The sequence below is a fragment of the Mytilus californianus genome, unplaced genomic scaffold, assembly GCF_021869535.1.
Source record: "Mytilus californianus isolate M0D057914Y unplaced genomic scaffold, xbMytCali1.0.p SCAF_11, whole genome shotgun sequence".
NCBI classification, from domain to species: Eukaryota; Metazoa; Mollusca; class Bivalvia; order Mytilida; family Mytilidae; genus Mytilus; species Mytilus californianus.
Window position 1 is genome coordinate 25,741,564 of NW_026262593.1, and position 16,089 is coordinate 25,757,652.

Consider the following 16,089-nt stretch of genomic DNA (forward strand, 5'->3'; position numbering starts at 1 on the left):
TTGATATCTTAATATTTCATTGAGGTAAATCCTGTTGTGCAAACTGACTTGAACAAGTCACATTATGTTCTGACTTCAAAGAGTCAGTCAAAAACTATACTTTTACTTATTATTGCAACTTTTAAGTCTGGAATTGTCATATGCATTCAAGAATGTATGGGAAAATCAGATAAAAGACACCCAATAATAAAGTCACAATAATGAGGACTATAAAAAAGTTTATTTGGTATATTTAATATTCAAATGTATTTTGTTTACAAATTTCATCAAATTATCTTAAAATTTTATTCTATTTCTGCATTTTCATGACTTTTTTTTCTGCTAAGTCATATGGAACTTTTGGTTATAAAAAATATTATTTTAAAAACCATTTGACTGAATTGTTTCTAAACAAACTTATCAAATAATTAACTCAACAGTAGCAGATTCAGATTAGGGGGGGGGGGGCTTAGAGGAAAAGACCAGTTTTGAAATTTTGTTCTGTAAACTGACTTTAACAGGTCAAATCATTTTCTGACTTCAAAGAGTCAAACAAAACTTAACTTATTACAACTTTTAAGTCTAGTATTGTCATATTGATTTAAAAATATATAGCTAGGTGAGCCAGATAAAAGACAGAGGAAATAAGGTCGCCATAAGTCACAATAATGAGGACTATAAAAAAGTTTATTTGGTATATTCAATATTAAATGTATTTTGTTTTAAACAGGTCAAATCATGTTCTGACTTAAAAGAGTCAGTCCAAAACTAAAATAAATTTATTGAAATATATAAGCTGAGCATTGCCATATGTTATTTAATGAATGTATGGAAACGTCAGATAAAAGACACAGGAAATATATGTAAGATCCCCTAAAATAAATAACCATTTGACTTAATTGTTTCTAAAAACTTATCAAATAATAAACTCGAAAATGGCAGATTCAGAAGCAGGGCTTAAAGGAAGTACACCTAGCTTTGATTGGAAATTTTGTTCTGTAAACTGACTTTAACAGGTCAAATCATGTTCAGACTTCAAAGAGTCAAACAAAACTAAACTTATTACAACTTTTAAGTATAGTATTGTCATATTGATTAAAAAATGTATGGGTGAGCCAGATAAAAGACAGAGAGAATAAAGTCCCCATAAGTCACAATAATGAGGACTATAAAAAAGTTTATTTGGTTTATTCAATATTAAATGTATTTTGTTTTAAACTGGTCAAATCATGTTCTGACTTAAAAGAGTCAGTCCAAAACTTAAATAAATTTATTGAAATATTTAAGCCGGGCATTGCATGGCTTAAAGGAAGTACACCTAGCTTTGATTGGAAAGTTTGTTCTGCAAATTGACTTAAACAGGTCAAGTCATGTTCTGACTTTAAAAAATCAGTCAAAAACTAAATTTATTGAAATCATTAAGTCAGGCATTGCCATTTGATATTAATGATAATGTATGGAAAAATCAATTAATAAACTCAACAGTGGCAGATTAAGAAGGGGGCTAAGAGGAAGAACACATAGCTTTGATTGGAAATTTTGTTCTGCAAATTGACTCAAACAGGTCAAATCATGTTCTGACTTAAAAGAGTCCGTCAAAAACTAAATGGATATGCATAAAATATGGTTCATAATTTTTGAAAAGATGGAGAGATTAATGAGTCTATATTTTGTTATTCCGACTCACAAATGTCACTATGTGACAAATTTCGGGAATTTTTCTCTCCTTTTGACTGATTCCTATATGTTGTATGGGTGCCATAACTATCACTACAACATGTACAAAGTCAGCACATTCTAAGGGACGCCATCAAAAGACCAATGTAGGATAAAGAAACTTAAATCAAATAGTTTGGGGGTGAGGGTGGGGTTAAAGTTGCTGCAAGTTTTGTTTATCCAAAATCGATTTTACATAAATCCATATTGGTCAATCAATCTTTCCCAAATTAAGTTAAGAGGAGGGGTGGGTGGGTCAGTGAAAAAACTATGTGATGTGAATTAAGTTTTTTATCCTACATTGAACTTTTGATGTCGTCCCTAATGACTTGACCTATTACAGTATTTCTGTCTGAATTTTGTATGAATATTCTGTATTTACTAATTTAACTACATGTATGTGATTGCAAGTGTATTAATTAGCTTTGTTTCTTACTTATATTAAACTAAACCTCTATTAATCAATTATCTTTACTCTGGTTATTGATTATATAAGAAAAACTCTGCCTATTACTATATGACTGTAATCTAAACTCTGATTGTTAACATCCTGGATTGCATATCTGCGTGACCATTAAACTCATGGTATGCCCATTTTATTTGAGGATATAAAAGTATTGTTTTTTCAATATAACATTTTCAGACACATTGAATCTGTGAAGACAACTTTCAATTTGACTTTAGAAATTAAAGAGTTTGTAAGCAAAATGTTGGGGAAATTTAATTATAATTAAGAATGTTTAAAATTAGTTAAGAAAAAAGCCGAAATTATTAATGTTTAGATTTTACATTTCTGAGTTATGAGGTTTTATTCATTAAAAAAGGGGGGATTTTCCTGTTTTTTGGACAATAACTCAAAAATGCTTTCAGCAGTTCTCATGAAAATTGGTGAATCATTTATATCTGTTGATGTAAGCTCCCTTTAGTATTTTATAAATTTTAGATTTTACAAATATTTAATTACAATCATAATTCAGACCTGTATCAAGCTTGAATATTGTGTCCATTATTGCCCCAACTGTTCAGGGTTGGACCTCTGCTGGTGTATCCAGCTGCGCTCAGCGAAGCAGTTTTTTTCTGTTTCCTCTGCTAAGCTGGTCCTATCATTCATGATTTCTGGTCTTGTAAAGCATTTGGGCCTGTCCTAAGTCAGGAACCTATAGGTTTTGTTAGTCTTGTATATTTTTTTACTTTTAGTTCATCTCAGTGTTTCGAAGTGTAGAGTGGCGTCCATTTTCAGAATTAACATTTTTAAGTCCACCCCCACTCCCTGCCATTTAAGAAACTTCTAATATCTTGTAAGTGGTCAAGATCCCCACCCCTAAACAATATATATTCTGGTTTGTCATGCTAAGATGGTTTGAATGATATAAAGGGTTAGTCCCCAGGGGTCATCCCGACCCCCTGCCATTTGAGAAAGTTCTAATATCTTGTAAATGGTTGAGATCCCCACCCCTAAACCATATATATTCTGGTTTGTCATGATAAAGCACATCAAATGAAATACAAGGTTAGTCCATAGGGGTCACCCCCACCCCCTGCCATTTAAGAAAGTTTTAATATCTTGTAAGTGGTCAAGATCCCCACCCCTAAACCATATATATTCTGGTTTGTCATGCTAAGATGGTTTGAATAATATACAGGGTTAGTCCCCAGGGGTCATCCCGACCCCCTGCCATTTGAGAAAGTTCTAATATCTTGTAAATGGTCGAGATCCCCACCCTTAAACCATATATATTCTGGTTTGTCATGATAAAGCACATCAAATGAAATACAGGGTTAGTCCCCAGGGGTCACCCCCACCCCTGCCATTTAAGAATGTTCTAATATCAAGATCCCCACCCCTAAACCATATATATTCTGGTTTGTCATGCTAAGATGGTTTAAATGATATACAGGGTTAATCCCCTGCCATTTAAGAAAGTTCTAATATCTTGTAAGTGGTCAAGATCCCCACCCCTAAACCATATATATTCTGGTTTGTCATACCAAGATGGTTTGAATGATATATAGGATTAGTCCCCAGGAGTCATCCCGACCCCCTGCCATTTTAGAAAGTTCTAATATCTTGTAAATTGTCGAGATCCCCACCTCTAAACCATATATATTCTGGTTTGTCATACCAAGATGGTTTGAATGATATATAGGGTTAGTCCCTTAGGGTCATCCCGACCCCCTGCCATTTTAGAAAGTTCTAATATCTTGTTAATTGTCGAGATCCCCACCCCTAAACAGTATATATTCCTGTTCATCATGTCTCGAACATTTGAATGACTTATACGGGCAGTCCCCAGGGGTTCCCCCAATGTTCTAATATCTTGTAAATGGTCGAGACCCCCCCCCCCCCTAAACCATATTTATTCCTGTTCATCATGTCTCGAACATTTGAATGACGTATAGGGTCAGTCCCCAGGGGTTCCCCCCACCCCCGATGTTCTAGTATCTTGTAAATGGTCGAGATCCCCACCCCTAAACCATATATATTCTGGTTTGTCATGCCAAGATGATTTGAATGATATACAGGGTTAGTCCCCAGGCATCACTAATCACTAATCAGGAATTACGAATTGTGGGAGCTTCGTTTGGGAGACTTCGTAACAGCATCCTGTTACGATCATTTCTTGTTAGCATCGTTTTAGTATTTTTTCAACAATCCTTGAAATTGTGCAGTTTATAATGTGCTCGGTGATGTCCTTCATGTCCAGATGTCATGTATGTTTACCACTTTGTTTTCAGATGACTTTCCTGAAACTGCTTTCTTCTCACTTCTTGCTGAGCATAATGACAATTTATTACATTAGCCACCACTAAGAAACATTTGCAATGTCTGCTTTTAACAAATATCACATGAACATATTGAAAGATATCTGTCGCCTATGTAATGGAAGCATAAACCAAAGAAAACGATACCAAAAAATCAATTTTGCAGAAGAAATCTTTGTTTAAGGTAGCACAATACAAAGATTTTATACCTCCAACTCCCCAGTTTTAAAATGCTGCAACTTTCTTTCTAATGCTTGAAAATTTATAAAAGTGGTATTTATGGATAGCTAACAGATTACTCTTTCAAATTAATGCAATGCAAGTATTATACAACAATTATGTAATCAATTATAATTTTAACTGTGTCTATAAAATTTTACAAGAAATTTCCACTTTCAATTGAAATTAGCTTCTTCATGGATACCCCGAGAGGGTTGATTTTATAATATGTTGTTCCTAGAGCCATTATCTACAAAAGGGTGTCTCAGATTTTGGATAGAATGTATAGATCAAATTTTACACCTAATCAAATAATCTCTACTTTTATGTGGTAAGGATGTTTACACTAATTACAGATTTATGAGAGAATGGAATACGATAGCGATAATTTGAGACACCCTTTTGTAGCTCCTGCTGTGTTGATTAAGATAACGTTAAAATTTCTTGTGTAGTTATAGAGATGTCAGAGCTAAATTCATTCAAGTGAACTGACCAAGATTTTGCCATTAATTGCATAATAATTGATTACATAATGATTGCATAACAAAAATATTGCAGTCATTTAAAAGATTAATCTTTTATCTATCTATATATACCTCATTTATTAATTTGTATGCAGTCATAAGAAAGTAACATCATTTTAAAGGTTGGAGGTTGGAAGTAAAAAAATCTTTGTATTGTGCTACCTTAAATGAAAATAGATGTTAAAAATGAAAGTGAACAAGTGCATCCACAATTCATTTGTAACAATTGTTCTCGCAATTTGTATAGATATAGAGACACAAAAGTTAGTATTCCAGAACTTAATTTAAGTCCTAAAACGTTTGTACCACATTCGGAAGAATGTGAACTATGCAGTTCAAGAAAAACTCCAAATAGAGGTCGTCAAAAAAAACCGGAAGGCAGATGATGCTTTGTTTGATCCAGTAGAAACCAGGATAAAAACAACATGTAACAAAATTGAAGACATAACAAACAGTACAGCAGTGCAACAGTCAGGTCAGACAAATAATGATGCTTATTTTGACGACCAGACCATTGTACCTGGTGCTTTATCTCAGAATGAAAGTTATTGCACAGATGTTGAATCGTTTGACCTAGCTGCTGATGTACCAACGGTGCTGAAAACCTTATCTTTGATACCAGAAGAAACAAGGATGTCCCCTTCAAGCAGACCAATTAATAACAGTAACAGGACAAACAAAAAACATACCCATATATCTGATGAATGGAGTTTACAGAGTGATTTGAAATTATTTGAACCTCCAGAATCAAATTTAACAATAGAACAGATAACTTCAAGCAATTTAGTCAGAGTGGAAAACTTACCCTTTATTGGTGCTGAAAATGATAAGAAAACCACAACAAATGATAATCAACTCAGCAGTGTAGACAGTGCATCTGAAATGAAAGGTCATTTTGATCAATCCACTTTTAAATCAAACGTGCCTTATGTAGAAGAACCTATTGGCAGTTATTTGATTGACCTGACAGAGGGGGGTGTACAAGAGGAAAATATTGGCAGCAACATATCTGAACAGAAAAAAATATCACAAACCTTGGATGCAGATAGTTTGATGGAAGAATTTAAGGTTCTAATTTTAAATGCATCGGAAAGTCAAATTGAAAGTCTGCTTTTTAAATTCTTGGACATGCTGCCTCCGGAAACAATGTCTATATTATGCAACTGCATAGGCAGGAAACAAAACAGGAATATTTCTGAAGACGCAGATTCATTTTCACTGCTTTATAAAGACATGGTTGCTATGTCAAATTTCAGCATATTGAAATGGTTAAATCATCGTAATGGGAGTGTTTTGAAATATTTGTTAGGTATTCTTGGAAATGAAATTTCAGATAGCGTTCCTGTTGATCTTGAAAAGTTATTCTCTACTGATCTTCTTTTGGTTTCACGTGCATTGGAGCAATTGTATGCTTTAAGTAATAAGAAACTTATATCACCAGTTTCCTTTTTAATGAGTATATCAGCATATGCATTCACAGGAAGTAAAGTAGTCGTTGATATGATTGGTAACACAAATCCTTCTGGTCATTACAAGACATTTGCAAATTGGTTGAAGTACCAAGGAAGTCAACTACCAGTAATTCCAGCCTGTGATTTGATGAATGTCTTTGATAATGAACAAGTCATTGGTAAGACATATTCAATAAAGCCACGAAATAAGGTTTCAATATCTGTTATTACAAACAAAGGATATGTCCAATTGCTCTCCAAAGAAAATATGCAATGTAAACCAGACCTAAAACCAGAAATGATAATGAAGCCATTAAGAGATATTGATCAAACTGAGGAGGGAACAATTGAAAAGACACAGGAGAATGACAAATTGAAGTCTATCATTTCAGACATGATTGATCAGGATGTTGAAGACTACATAAGAATGGAAACAGAACACAATAAACAGTTGTATCACCATGTTAACCATGCCATACAGATTGTTTTAAAGGATCAAAAAGAGAATGGTGAAGATTTTACAGATTCTATAGACGACGATTTAGTTAAGAGGAATTTAACAAGGAAAATTACATAACTTGCAAAAATTGTCAAACATTAAATGAAAAACTGAAACGAGTTTGCATTGGCTGTGGGGAAAGAGAGGGTATCAAAGAAGCTAAAGCAATACAAAAAGATAAAAAATCAACTCAACCAAAGAAAGAAATGATACAGAAGATGGTTTTTGGGCATGATAAAGAAAAGACAGACATGAAAGATACGACTGAAGTACATTCAGAATTTTCTCAGTTTGACCATGTAAATTCAAATCATCAAGGAAAGCATGAGTTGTTTTTGACCGATCCTGTATTTTGCAACCCTAATAGCAGTTTGTCAGTTGCTAGAGTCTTACGAAAGATTGGAGCAGAGAATGGCATTCTTCGATATGGTGGTAGAAAAAGACATTGGACTTTTATCTGTTGTGATGGCTTTCCATATATGATTATTAGGAAGTTAAAGCAAGAAGCAGTTATTTGTGTATTTGCTGATTGCAACAAATCCTTTTTAACACTTGAAGAATATAACAAACATGCTAATCAGTCTCATTCTGATGAGCAGAGAAAATATGTCTTTGAGTTTGATTGGTTATACCTCAAGATTGGTCTTGGACATTATGAGATGAATCTGATAAGGTCTTTCTTTGAGTTGAACTGGGTACCATTTCTTGAAGCAATGTGTGAAGAGATGGGGTTTGAGTCAGATGCATCTAAACTATTTGCAAAGAGATGCAAAGACCACCATAAGAGTTGGCGTCTCCTTCTCATTTTCCATCTTGGAAGTCTACAAGAACTGGTTTTACCATATGTACGCCATTGCTTACTGCTGAAATCAACACCTTCTGCTAAGGGCTTTCTAGGTTTTAATGCTAGATTTTATAGTTCTAAGGAGTATCCTAACCTAACATATTTAATGGATCAAGTTGGTAAATACTCCCAAGGAATAATTAATCTTCGAATGGCTACACGTAGGAACAATGCATCATTATTGAGGAGTTCAATGTACATGACAAAAGAGTTGTTTCATGGAAGGCAGCACCCTAAGTACCAAATTATTGAACTATGATGCCATTCAATACAAAATGATGCCAGAAGATGTTAGACAGCTGTATGATGATTACTCATCAATAACAACTAGCGGCAATTATTCCCTAGGAGAAGATTTTGACTTCGTTCTTGAAGAAAAGAATAAGCAGCTGAAATCATGGATACCAAAAGGTGTTCCCATTGATGAAATTTGGCAGACTGTATGTAGAAATAACACCCTACTGGAGAATATCAAAGACCGCTCACTCAGTGTATTAGGATTATCTTCATCAAAAAGTGGTACACACTCTTTGGGTATTGATGATGCTGTTCTTGCCTTTAGAGTTCTCTTAAGGAAAACCAATTACTTAGGTAAACCAACAGACCACACTTCTATTTCTGGTATGGCTCTTGATGAAGGGTTGATAGGATTCACACAGGCCGCATTGGGGAAAAGAATTCATATTATAAAAACAGAATTTCTAGGTTTACCCTTACAACCCGAGTATTACATATTTCGACATCCTGTTCCAGTCACACCTTTTGAGAGCGAGAAATTATAAAGTACCAGCAATATGACCATCAAAGAACTTCAGGAAGAGATTTAAAAACTTTTAAACGAAATTGCAGACCCTTTCCAATTTGATTATCATAAAAATATGTATCAGCAGGAAGTGAAAACAAAGGGGAAGGCCAAACATATTCATTTTCTGCAAGAAAAAACTGCTCTTCATACAGACAATACAGTTGAATTAGGATATGAAATAAACCAGGAACAAACATGTCATAAATAGGTACTAGTCTCTTTCTTTGTCTCATCCTTTATTTGTTAATTCAGGAATTGGGTTATTCATTTCTTTTTAAATAATGCATGATATATTTCATGTTTTTTGGCATCATATACAACCATAAAAGTGTGGCTGCAATGCATGATTATATATCTTTATTCTTCATTAACCTATTTTGAAAATGAATGCCGCTTGACTGTGAATTAGATTTGTAATATTGTACCCGTTTACCCATAATTTAACAAAATCGTTTTGAGCATCATACATATCATGCATGTCATTTGTTCATCATATGGACAATAAATGTGCTTTTTTCCTGTTTAAAATCAATTAAAATTTAATTTGAATTGACGAACAACTAAAAAATTATGATTTTGTGATATTGTTATATATATTTGCATGCTTTATTCCTACAACTGACATTGTCTTAGACTTTATTTTCAGGCCCACAAAAGTAATTTTTCATATTCAACTAAAAAATGTGCAGGTGTGTATACAGTGAAACCTGTCTAAACCATTAAACATTATTCTGTTTTAGATCGCATGTGGAATGAAGATTCCTATTTTTCACTGCAATTGGCAAGCATGTGTATTTTCCTTATTGTAATGTTGATATTTTTGCTGGTGATCCAGCGAAAACTACGCATTAATTTGCAAGCAAGGTATTTTAATCTGAAATTTTCCATAAACATGAATGTGGGCAGTGATCTACTTTTTTGTGCATGGTTTGCATGTGATTTCATACAGACTAAAGTGCTAAATATATATATTTATACAGAAAGGAAAATTCAAGTGAATTCCTGCACTCCCACATTCATAGCTATTAAGTTTTAAAGATGAACAAAAATAACACTAAAAAAAATCACTTTCATATTTAACATTTTTAAATTGTAATGCTTTACACATTGACACTGCTATCTTTAAATGGAATATGCAGCATGATTGTTAACACTAAATGCAAATAATCTAAATTCACTTTTATGTTACGCTTATGATAGAAAAGGGTTAAATTATATTGTTTTTCGTCTGTGCGGTTGTCTTCGTCAATCCTGAAGCAGGTGAAAGTAGTTCTGATGTCACATATACATTTTGTTATCTATAAAAAAAAGAGGCAAATCTGATAGCAGCAGATATTCAGACCCTGTTAATTAAACATGTTTTTTTTTCATCAGTGTTTAAGCTATGAGTGATGTTGATCATCAGTGTTTAAGCTATGAGTGATGTTGATCATCAGTGTTTAAGCTATGAGTGATGTTGATCATCAGTGTTTAAGCTATGAGTGATGTTGATCATCAGTGTTTAAGCTATGAGTGATGTTGATCATCAGTGTTTAAGCTATGAGTGATGTTGATTATCAGTGTTTAAGCTATGAGTGATGTTGATTATTGTTTTTTCATGTCCGTTTCTTTATTATTCTCTTGATTTCAGTTTCAGAAACCAGGACCCAGAATATTAGACACAGAAAAGAGAAACCAGGGGTGCTTAAGACATATTCAGACAAAAAAGACAAATTTACTTGCAGGATTAGTGCGTTAAATGTTCCAAATCTAGGAAAATGTTGAAATAAAAAAAATTGGCTATGAAGTTGGAAAAAGAGCAGCTTTAAGAACCTGTTGACATTCTATTCATTATAAGGAAACGGGGAACACATCTATACAGATGTTTTGGTTATGGGGAGCTCCGGGAGAGGTTTATAAATGGTGAAGTTCTCACAGACTATCCCCCGTATGCTAATAGAAAGGAACAATCCATGCCGGAGGTGGAGAAAGATACTAAAATAGAATTTTTAACACCAGGGAAGGACCCTTTCAGTTTCAGCAGGGGTAGTGGCAAGACCCTTGCTGAAAGACAAAAGGATCAACTAGACAATTTGCCGATCAGGATAGCTCCAGATGAAGTTAATGTGTAAGTAAAAGTTATCCTTCATTTAATAAACATTATTTTGAGGTTGTAGATTGTAAAATTTGATTTGTTTGAATAATTGATTTCTAGCATGTCCACATTATTGTAAGAAATTGAAATAATTTGCTGTTACACATCAATAATAAAGCACAGAAATATTTCTTGTTTAAACTCTAAAATGCTCTAATTTGGGTCATCAATATGCTCAACTTTCTACTTTATTTAACCTTGCAATTATTTGAATTAAAGTGTCACTGATACGTTTTGTATAGACGAAACGCATGTCTGGCGTAAAAAAAGTAAAAGCCTAGTACCTTTGACGAGTATTTATTGCTGTTGTTCATCACCCTTCTGTTGAAACTTGTTGTAACTTCCATTAAAGACTCCCATTTAAGTCTTGATTATGCATGTAATAGAAATCATTCAAATTATTATAGAATTTCTTGAACCTTTAGTTTTTTTGGTTAAATTTTATTTAAATCGTTTTTTGTATGATGTTTCAGAGATAAACCAGGACCAGCAAAAATTAAAAAATTAAAAAAGTTATTTGAAAGGTAAGAAGAATTTCAATAAATCTAAATGCAAATGTTTCATTCTAATTTTTTTTAGCTAATTATATTTACCTCATAAATAAGGTAATGACAAAGTTACACTACAGCTGTAAAGAATGTTTTAACTAGATTAAGGAAAAGGCTGGCACTTTCATTGAACATAAATACCATTTTGTCAGTTTTTAAATTTGGTACATATGAATATTAATAAGATGTGATATGAGAGCCCATGAGGCAACTCTCTTTCCAAGACACAAGTACATGTATTCACAGTTAGCAATTATACGTCAAAGTACAGTCTTCAACACTGAGCACGGGCTCACACCAAATAGCTGGCCACAAACGGCCCCAAAATGACCAGAGCAAAACAACAACTGGGAAATTTTATATCTTTCTAACAATTTGAAATTTAATTTTATTGATAAATACCTTGGCAAATGAAAATAAGAATGTTTTTTTTATTATTAGACCTACTATTGGACATGTTGGAAGAGGAGAAAGAGGGAGGGGTACAGGAGGCGCAAAGGGGAGAGGGAGAAAGAGAAAGCAAGAGAGGTACAAACACTGTCAACAATAATCAAAAATATGTTTTATATACTTAATTTGAAAGCTTTTCATTTAAACAACTGAAAATTGAGAGAAAACTTGAAAATAACAAATAGAAAATTAAAAATATTCATTCCTTATTAAATGACTTGTCATAGCACTGGTATATATTGCCTGAAGACATGAAAGATAGATAAAGTAATTGAAAATTTGGCTGGAAAATATTCTCTACATTTTTCATAGTTTCACCATTTGCAAGATTCATTTCTCAAGAACTATTAATATTATATATGACTCAAAAGTTCCTTTTTATATTTGCTTTTTTTTCAGCAGTTCTGACTCGGATAAAGATGAAAGTGGTAAAGACACGAATGATGACAATGAAGAAGAAATAAGGTAATGACAAAGTTACACTACGGCTATAAAGAATGTTTTAACTAGATTAAGGAAAAGGCAACTCCTTTCCTAATTCATGTATCTGGTTGGCACTTTCATTGAACAAAAATACCATCTGGTCAATGTTTTTAAATTCTGTACATTTGAATATAAATTCTTTTGTAAGATAGCTTAGCATAGGTAGCTTGTTGTATGTAAATAAGAAGATGTGAAATGAGAGCCATTGAGACAATTCTCCATCCAAGTCACAATGTAATTAAAGTTAACAAAGGTCAAAGTACGGCCTTTAACACAGAGCGCTGGCACACACCAAACAGCAAGATAGAAAGGGCCCCAAAATTACAAGAACAAAACTTAAACAGGAAATTTAATACCTTTCAACCTTGAATTTCAATTTTATTGATAAATACATTGGCAAATAAAAATGAAAATACTTTTTCTTATTCAGACCAATAACAAAGAAACCCAGGAAGCAGCTGTTTATCAATGAATTGTAAGTATGAAATTTGAATCTTGGGAATATAAAGCTTCCATTCTTAAATTACAAAAAAATAAACATTGTTTGATTTCATCAAAAACTCAATTATTTGGGTTCTACGATATGCTGAATCTAACTGTTCATTTAGATTTTTTTATTTAGGGCTCGGTTTTCAAATTAGTCCATATTAAAATTCCTAAGGGTCCAAAATTATTATTATATCTGCACTCTGTAGAGTGGGGACTATATTGCAATCACCTTGTTTGTTCGTTCGTTCGACAAATATTGCTGTCAAACACTTCTCCAAATTGAATGTGTGGAATGACTTCATACTTGGCCACCAGCTTAACAGTGATGCGTTTTCACGTTTGAGCAGGTTTCAGATTTTTCAAATACCAACTTCCTGTTTGCGGATACTTTGAAAATTGTCAATATGTAAAATGAACTTCAAAATTTTTCGTCAAACACTTCTCCAATATGAATGCGAGGAATGACTTCATACTTGGCCACCAGCTTAACAGTGATAAGTAGTAACGTGTGAGCACTTTTCAGATTTTTTAAATACCAACTTCATGTTTCCAAATACTTTGAAAATTGACGATTTTTTTAAATTGAACAGGAAGATAATGTATCAACCATTATTTTTTTTAGTTCAAGCGTATCCTGTCAACATAGCTCAACAGTCAGTGTGCCAACTGAAAGGTACTTTTTTTGTTAGTGTCAGACACATTGTCATGATTGTCAACATACTGAAATTGTTATCAAAATAGAGATTTTTTTAAAATTTGAAGCATTCAATGGGTACAACGATTACTTTTTAAAAGGGGCACTAGCTGTCAAATTCATGTTCACCCATTCAACTCAAACAGTCGTACTATATTTAGTATATATACTAAAAGGTTTATCCAAATTACAAAAATTAGCACAAAGAACTATTACCAGCACGGTGTTACTAGCTGTAATGTATACCAAATACTGTAGCCTTGTCAAATTTTTAAATATTGTTATCGAAAAATATTTTTTAACCATGCAATTTAAAATAAAAGCAGCATTGTTTAGTGAAAATAGTTTATTTATTTTGAGAAGAAAATGAAATCCTTCAACAACTTATGTAGGTGGTGGGTAATATAGAGTCATAAAGCCCTCTTTTGGTACCATTTTTAACTAAAGAATAACAAATTGAAGCAAGTAACATGCCTTTGTAATGATTACCTTGTTTCACATGCTGAAACTGATCAATATATTATAATTAGCTTTTCAATTTAAATGTAAGATAAGACATTTGTCAGAATAGAGAATGGAATAATATTCTTGTCATTGAACTCTTAGGTAAAATGAGTCACTTGGTAATTGCTGCTCATTAAATGTGTTATAAAAGGTCAAAATAAACTATTTCTCAGAAGAATATTATATACACCACATTACTTTACAATTGTACAATGACTTGCTTCAATTTATTATTGTTATTGCAACATGTAAAATGGTCAAGACAGAGCTATGAATTATTCTGTTTAAGCTTTTTCTACATTTATGACATGTGTAATACATTGATGTTAGTTGGAAATGTAGTTTCCAATGGTAGTAATTGTTTAAATGGAATTCATAATGTCAAAAAATGAATGTTACCTGTATATATGTATATAGGATATGACATATTTTATACTGTTACAACATTTTATACTATTAGACTTGTTTTGTTTTAGATATTTTTACAATCTTGTTGTTATTTTTGTTACATTTAATGGATTACGGGTAAAGCCTTTTTGGTGCTTTGTCCCAATTAACAATTCATTTGCGCCAAAAATAATGACCATATTTCATTTGTGCTGAATTACATAACTTTCATTAACACCAATAACACAGGCAGATACTATAAATATATGTATAGCATCATTGAGTTTTTGTCGAGCCTTCGACTTTTGTCGAAAAAGCGAGACATAGCGATCCTACATTCCGTCGGCGTCGTCGTTGTCGTCGGCGGCGTCCACAAATATTCACTCTGTGGTTAAAGTTTTTGAAATTTTAATAACTTTCTTAAACTATCCTGGATTTCTATCAAACTTGGACAGAAGCTTGTTTATGATCATAAGATAATATTCAAATGTAAATTTTGTAAAAAAAAATTCCATTTTTTCCGTATTTTACTTATAAATGGACTTAGTTTTTCTGCCAGGAAACATTACATTCAATCTGTGGTTAAAGTTTTTGAAATTTTAATAACTTTCTTAAACTATCCTGGATTTGTACCAAACTTGGAAAGAAGCATTTTTATGATCATAAGATAGTATCCAGAAGTAAATTTTGTAAAAAAAAAAAAAGCTATTTTTTCCGTATTTTACTTATAAATGGACTTAGTTTTTCTGCCAGTTAACATTACATTCTCTCTGTGGTTAAAGTTTATAAAATTTTAACAACTTTCTTAAACTATCCTGGATTTGTACCAAACTTGGCCAGAAGCTTGTTTATGACTAAAAGCTAGTATCTAGAAGGAAATTTTGTTAAAATTTTGTTCCATTTTTTCCGGATTTTACTTATAAATGGACTTAGTTTTTCTGCCAGTTAACATTACATTCACTCTGTGGTTAAAGTTTTTAAAATTTTTACAACTTTCTTAAGCTATCCTGGATTTGTACCAAACTTGGACAGAAGCTTGTTTATGATTAAAAGCTAGTATCTAGAAGGAAATTTTGTTAAAATTTTGTTCCATTTTTTCCGTATTTTACTTATAAATGGACTTAGTTTTTTCTGCCAGTTAACATTACATACAGTCTGCAGTTTAAGTTTTTAAAACATTTATTAGATTCATAAACTATCCTGGATTTTTACCAAACTTGGACAGAAGCTACTTACAATCAAAAAATAGTAAAGAGAGGAATATTTTTATTAATTTTTTTCCTCATTTTTGTTGAGCCTGCGATTAACAGCAAAAGTAGGCGAGACACTGGGTTCCGCGGAACCCTTACGAATTTTTTATTGAATAAATTAATTGAAATCCAGTCAACTTGAAATTAGAGGCATATCTAGATGGGACCTCAGGCATTTGTCAGGGGGGAGGCACCCTATCTAGATTTAAAACAATTTTTTTTTGAAAAGGTGTTAAAGGTCTGTTTGAACATCTTCAACTGAATAATATACATCTTTTTACAACAATCATGGAAACACTACAGTACATAATTTTAAAAATCCATGACTCAGTTTTATTTGAGTATAAACT

General features: G+C 32.6%; 1 long non-coding RNA gene across 1 annotated transcript; it reads left to right on the plus strand.

Moving 5' to 3' along the window:
* The first annotated feature begins 11,974 nt into the window (after positions 1 to 11,974).
* On the plus strand, positions 11,975 to 13,577 carry LOC127719793 (uncharacterized). Its single transcript, XR_007990489.1, has 4 exons — positions 11,975 to 12,010; positions 12,332 to 12,397; positions 12,846 to 12,890; positions 13,527 to 13,577. It is a non-coding gene; the product is annotated as an uncharacterized LOC127719793 (long non-coding RNA).
* Positions 13,578 to 16,089: the final 2,512 nt, after the last annotated feature.